General features: G+C 47.0%; 1 pseudogene; it reads left to right on the plus strand.

The window, feature by feature from the left end:
* Nucleotides 1-369: 369 nt before the first annotated feature.
* On the plus strand, nucleotides 370-495 carry LOC121286511 (annotated as a pseudogene).
* Nucleotides 496-7269: the final 6774 nt, after the last annotated feature.

The following is a 7269-nucleotide window of genomic DNA, read 5'->3' on the forward strand; positions in this document are numbered from 1 at the left end:
GATTGTTTGTCCCTCTTCCGCGGCTACGTTCGCTGCCGGATGTCCCTGGAGAGGGAGCACGCGGTGTCTGCTGACACTCTCGAGGCCTTCCGTGCTCGGTGGGCACCGCGGGGACTGGGGTGTTTTGTTGACCCCTTTAATCACATTTTGATTTAAAGTTTGTAAGGTTCCTTTAAACTTTTGTCCTTGGTTTTACAGCTGACCTGAATTAGGGGCTGTGCCTGATTTATCCCAATTTTGTTGATTTGGTTTTCATTTAAAAGATTATCAAGAGTTCAAATCTCACAATGGCAAACTATGAAACAATGTAACTTCATCTGAATAAAAACAGATGGAAATGTGTTTGTACTTGAAAGAGTTACATTTGTTGCCTATGGCCATACTAGTCTGAAAACGCCCGATCTCGTCTGATCTCGGAAGCTAAGCAGACTCAGGCCTGGTTAGTACTTGGATGGGTGATGGGAGACCGCCTGGGAATACCAGGCGCAGTAGGCTTTAAGCTTGGCCTGAATAGCTAAGCGGTTATGGTACTGGATATGTAACCCCAAGATCAAGAGTTCAAATCTCACAATGGCAAACTATGAAACAATGTAACTTCATCTGAAACAGATGGAAACGGGTTTGTACTCGAAAGAGTTACATCTTCTTAACTTGGGTACTGTGGGGACTTGGGTGCTTTATCAACCCTCTTAATCACATTTTGATTTGATGTTTGTAAGTTTTCTTTAAACTTTGTCTTTGGTTTTACAGCTAACCTAACTTAGGGGCTGTGTTTACTTTTTCCCTCATTTTGTTAATTTAGTTGTTTGACTCTGAAAGAGTTATGTCTTCTTAACTTGGGCACTGCGGGGACTCGGATGCTTTATAGACCCTTTTGATCACATTTTGATTTATATGTTGGTAAGCTTCCTTTGAATTTTGTCTTTTGTTTTTGCAGTTTCCCTTTAAGGGGCTGCCTTTTAATTTGTCCCCTGATTTGTTAATTTAGTTTACTTGATTTTGACTCAAAAGAGTTACATCTTGGTGCTCCTCTGACATCAAAGCAGAAGTGGAAGCTTTGACAGACGTCCTCTGGAGGGCCGAGACCTGGAGGGCTGAGTGGCAGCGTCACCCTCATTGGCGTGTGGAGCTGGAGCTGCTGGGGTCAACGGAAGAGGGAATTTGGATATGCCAGACACTTCTGGAATTGGCCCTGGGGTGTGCACCTGCTGATCCTCCTCCCTTTGGATGCTCAAAGGCCCCTGGTGGACTGCTTGAAGAGGAGGGGATGCTGGAGTGCTATTGACCTGCACCACACACTCTCGCGTTGACACTGTTGGAGGCGAACTATGGAGTCAGCGATGGAGTTCAACCCATGCAGCAGTGCAGGACTGATGTTCTGGACTAAGGTCTCCCTGGCGGCAACCATCCTACCAGTGTTGACCTCGGCGCACTGGCATGCTGGTGCTATCACCTGAGACTGAAGGTGGACGGACTCCTCCATCATGCTCTGCAATCTGGGGAGTGCAGCGGACATCCCTTTCTGATGTTCCTGGTTTGCCTTTGCAGCTCTAGCAACTGAGGTATGACTGAGTCGAGGCTCCTTATCTGACTTGGGCTCAGCAGATTTCTGGCCTCCCGCAGTCCTCCAAGTGCTGAGGAGCACAGTGACAGGTCTTCAAGTAAGGTGTCATCACTTTCCTATTCCTAGATGTCTTCGTGACCTGTCTCGAGGACTTGGCTTGCGGAACCCTTTGGCTGCTTTCCAGATGTGTCTGTGTAAACGAGGAAAGATAATTAATGCATAGTAGGAGACTGCAGAACAGGGGAACTGACTCACAGCATGGTTGCCTGGTCGATGTTGCATTGCTGGATCCTCACTTGGTTGAGCACCGCCAACCTCACCATCAGCACAGAAGCCAGCCTATTCAATCATTAATTATCTCTTCTTTTTATTCCAGCCACCAGCAAGAAAAGTCAGAGGAAGACGCCAAGCAGGCATCTCAGCCCTAACCCCCAGAGCACCTCAGATGAGGAGGCAGATTAAGCATCAGATGAAGATCCATCTGTATGTTCACCTGCACCCTGCACCAGTGCAGATATACGCATCTTGGTGAGTCCTAGTTCAAGAGTAGGCTCGGATTCACAATCTGATTATCACCTCATGGACATATGTCCACGGCAGGTAGTGACAGCTGAGGTCTGACATTCAGAAGACTGCTGGAGTTCAGGCCCCTGCAGAGTACGAGTCTGATGATGAGCCACTGCAGTCAGCCCTAAAAGAGAAGTTGGAGATGCAAAGACAGGCAGGAGAACATTAGGCAGAGTTGTCAGAAGTCATCAGCAAACTGGAACGAAGGATGGAGGAGTCTATCCATGTTCTGTCTAATTTTGTAGCTCCAGCATGTGAACACATTGAATTCTCCATGGGCAGGGTAGCAGCTGCCTTGAGACCCAGGTTCAGCAGTTTCTGCCGGATTTGCGCTCGGATCTGCACACTATCACTCTATCCATGGCTGAGTTCCAGCAGTGGCTACGCAAGAGGGGGTGGAGGCAGCTTGACCTCCCTCCAGGTGCCTCTTCTCCTCAAGGAGTCAGGGAGGGGGGCCCTCAGGCACTCAGATGGAGGAGGAGCGCCAGCAAGACACCCTGGGGGCATTCAGCCAGGACACTCTAAGGATGTCCTGCTGCTCCAAATTCCATCTGCCGGAGACCCCATCAATTGCAACAGGTCAGGCCAAGGATGGTGCACCTGCCCCAGAGCAGGAGACCCTTAGCAGGCTGGGGCCATCAAGGCCTCGGGCCTCAAAGGTTTTGAATGCATAATGGTGCCATGGGTGTTTGTTCACTGTACGTAATCTGCATTGTTGTAAATATATTTCACACTTATCCCTCTCCAAGCCTCAGGTATTGAATGGCTAATTGATATGATAGAAGGTCCTACATTCATTCAAGGGTACAAAATGAACCCCCACCCTCAGCCATCATCTCCCATCTTGTCCCTCTGATGAGATTTAGTGAAACTCAATGAAACAACGTATCACCTTTTAGTTCTACATCAGCGACATGAACAAAGGCATTTCCTATATGAAAATGATGACTGAATAAGACACATGTAATCCTTACATCTTAGGCAGACATTATGTAACCTCCTGAGAATTTTTCATCAAGATTAGTGATTATCCAGATGCCTTTGCACTGAGGTCTGCAGTTTGTGGATGTTATAAGTATTTGTTGTGACCTATTTTGGAGTCTTTGCACCCAAACGCACTTAGCAATGATTATGTTATAAAAACAAACAACTGCGGATGCTGGAAATCCAAAACAAAAACAGAATTACCTGGAAAAACTCAGCAGGTCTGGCAGCATCGGCGGAGAAGAAAAGAGTTGACGTTTCGAGTCCTCATGACCCTTCAACAGAATGATTATGTTATGACTGTGAAGTTTTGGTTAAAGTAGTAGAGCGTCATAGCCTTTCATACCTCCCTGCAGCGTGTTTTCATCTCCACATTTAAGGCTGAACATTATTCCTTTATTAGTCCCCACTATCCCCATGCATGACATTGAGCAATGGAAGTTGGTTCCACTCGGTGACATGTAAAATGTCAGCTAGATAGGAATGAGTGTGTGCTTTCAGAGGTGTGTGCTCATCCTGATAAACCCATCCACTAACCTGTGAGGATCATAGTTTTCTCCTGAACGGCTGTCTAGTAACACTTCATGGAATCCCTCTGTGAAGTAACAGAATGCAATGGTATGAAAGCGATGCTCCGGCACATCTCCTGAGTGCTCGGTAGTATCGATGAAGGGAATAAATCATCATTGACTGCTGTGTCAAACTGACTGGGCCATGTCTCCCAAATGCTAAGGCAGTGCAGGACGTAAATTTGGCAAGCTTCTGACAAATGCAGGATTATAAGTGTTTGTCAATAATCACGCGATTGTCCTGCTGAACCACTCTCTGTGAGGACACTCCTAACTTAACTTCCAGCTTTGGATGCGTGCTGCAGATCACTGCATCCTGATGTCCAATGGCATCTTGGGGCTCAGTATCAAGATGCGGCCTCTGCATTAATCATACATGAGAACTGGAGTTTGGAGCGATGTTGCTGTCTGGATGTAGCTCCCTCTTGAGACAGTCAAGCTTTAACCATTGACAAATGTTTTTTATTTTAGAGCTGCCTTGCTAAGCTGTTGTCATGCAGGCATGAGTGCATCTATGTGTGCAATAGCGTTTCATCCTCTTGCGGGATCCAATGACCACTGACATTTTGGTGCCATGGTTGAAAGGACGTCACTATCTTAGTTGTTTAAGGATGTGGAGTGCATTCCACAGAAGCCACATGGTCCTTTGGCTACTGGGCTTCCAAGGGTGACCCCATCATTAGGGTTAAAGATGACTTACGCTTCTTCAGTGATCATTGTGAGATTATTGTCCTTTCGTGATATGTTGAAGATGACAGTGAAGTGTTGTGCCCCCACATCAACACATGAAGAGAACTGCATTCATAACAACTTGTCTTCACCTTATTCCTCCAGGAATCTTGAAGCTATGAGGTTGTCATGGGCACATCTACTGCTCTATGTCTATCTTAGGCAAAACATCCCCCTGTGCAGCACCAGGTCATGCAGGGCACAGCAAATAATGATTATGCAGGACACACTCTGCAGTGAGTATTGGAGAGCCCCACTTGACCAGTGCAAACATCTGAAACATCCTTTAAGAGGCTAATAATCTGCCTTATTAAGGACCTTGTGGTTGAATGTGCAGCATTGTATCTATCCTCAGATGCACTCTGTGGATAACGAACGGGTGTCATTAGCCAAGTCTTCAGGGGGTACCGCTTATCACTGAGGAGCCAACCCTCTAAGCGCCAAGCTCCCTCACATATCTCATACCAGCACCCCCCCAGCTGATGAATCAGTACTCCTCCATGTCGAACACTACTTGGAGGAAGCACTGAGGGTGGCAAGGACAGAATGTACTCTGGGTGGCTGACTTCAATGTCCGTCACCAAGAGTGGCTCAGTAGCACCACTACTGACCGAGTTAGCCGAGTCCTAAAGGACATGGTTGCTAAACTGGGTCTGTGGCAGGTGGAGGGAACCAACAAGAGGGAAAAACCTATTTGACCTCATCCTCACCAATCTACCTGTTGCTGTTGCATCTGTTCATGAGAGTATTGGTAGGAGTGATCACTGCACAGTGCTTGGGGAGACAAAGTCCTGCCTTCACATTGAGGATACCCTCAACTGTGTTGTATGACACCACCATTGTGCTATATGGGATAGATTTCAAACAGATCTAGCCACTAAAAACTGGGCATCCATGAGGCGCTGTGGGCCGTCATCAGCAACAGAATTTTATACAATCACAATCTAACCTCATGGCCAGGCATATTCCCCCGCTCTACCATTACCATCAAACCAGAGAATCAACCCTGGTTCAATGAAGAGTGCAGGTGGGCATGCCAGGAGCAGCACCAGGTGTACCTAAACATGAGGTGTCAACCTGGTGAAGCTTCAGCACAGGCCTTCTTACATGCCAGACAGCAAAAGCAGGATGTGATGGACCTAAGAGAACCGACAGATCAGATCTAAGCTTTGCAGTCCTGCCACATCCAGTCATGAATAGTGGTAGACAATTAAACAACTAACTGGAGGAGGATCATTCACAAATAGCCCCATCCTCAATGATGGGGGAGCGCAGCACATCAGTGACAAGGTTGAAGCATGTGCAACCACCTTCAGCCAAAAGTGCCGAGGGGATGATCCATCGCGGCCTTCTCCCGAGGTTCCGAGCACTGCAGATACCTGTCTTCAGCCAATTCGATTCAATCCATATGGTATCATGGCTGAAGGAACTAGATACTGCCCCTGACATCACTCCAGCAGTAGTACTAAAGACTTGTGCTCCAAAACTAGCTGCGCCCTTAGCCAAGCTGTTCCAGTACAGCAACAACACTGGCATCTACCTGGCAATGTGGAAAACTGCCCAGGTATATCCTACCCAGAAAAAGCAGGACACATCCAACCCAGCAAATTACCACCCCATCAGTCTACTCTTGATCATCAGCAAAGTGATGGAAGGTGATGTCGACAGTGCTATCAAGTGGCATTTACTCAGACCACAAACTGCTTACTGAAGCTCAGTTTGGGTTCCGCCAGGGCCAATCAACTCCTGACCTCATTACAAATTTAGTCTAAACGTGAATAAAAGAGCTGAACTCCAGAGGTGAGGTGACAGTGACTGCCCTTGACGTTAAGACCACATTTGACCAAGTGTGGCATCGAGGAACCTGAGAAAAACTGGAATCATTAGGAATCGGGGAAAGCTTTCCACTGGTTGGTGTCATACCTAGCAAAAGGAAGATGGCTGTGGTTGTTGGAGGTCAATCACCTCAGTGCCAGAACATCACTGCAGGAGTTCATTAGCTTAGTGACCTAAGTCCAGCCATCTTCAGCTGCTTCATCAATGACCTTCCCTCCATCATAAGGTCAGAAGTGAGGATGTTCGCTGTTGATTGTACAATGTTTAGCACTATTCGCGACTCATCAGATAGTGAAGAAATCCGTACCCATATGCAGCAAGACCTGAACAACATGTAGGCAAGGGTTGATAATTGGCAAGTAACATTTGTGCCACACAAATGCCAGGCAATGACCACCTCCAACAAGAGAGAATTCAACTATATCCCCTTGATGTTCAATGGCATTACTATTGCTGAATCCCCCACTTTCTACATCTTGGGGTTACAATTGAACAGAAACTGAACTGGACCAGCCATATAAATACTGTGGCTACAAGATCAAGTCAGAGGCTGAGAACACTGTGGCGAGCAACTCACCTCCTGACTCCCTAAAGCCTGGCCACCATTTACAAGGCACAAATCAGGAGTGTGATGGAATATTCTCCACTTGCCTGGATAAGTGCAGTTGCATCAGCTCTCAAGAAGCTTTACACAATCCAGGACAAGGCACCTCTTCCACCATCTCTAACATTCACTCTCTCCACCACTGACACATTGTGGCAGAAATATGTAACATCTACAAGATGCACTGCAGTAACTCACCAAGGTTTCTTTGACAGCACCTTCCAAACCTGTGACCTCTACCAACTAGAAGAACAAAGACAGCAGATGCATGGGAACACCACCACATGCAAGTCCCCTACAAGCCACACACCATCCTGACTTGGCACAATAGCACCATTCCTTCACTGTCGCTGGGGCAAAATTCTGGAAATTCCTGCCTAACAGCACAATGGGTGTACCTACACCACATGGATGGC

The sequence above is a fragment of the Carcharodon carcharias genome, chromosome 13 (assembly GCF_017639515.1).
Source record: "Carcharodon carcharias isolate sCarCar2 chromosome 13, sCarCar2.pri, whole genome shotgun sequence".
Taxonomy (NCBI): domain Eukaryota; kingdom Metazoa; phylum Chordata; class Chondrichthyes; order Lamniformes; family Lamnidae; genus Carcharodon; species Carcharodon carcharias.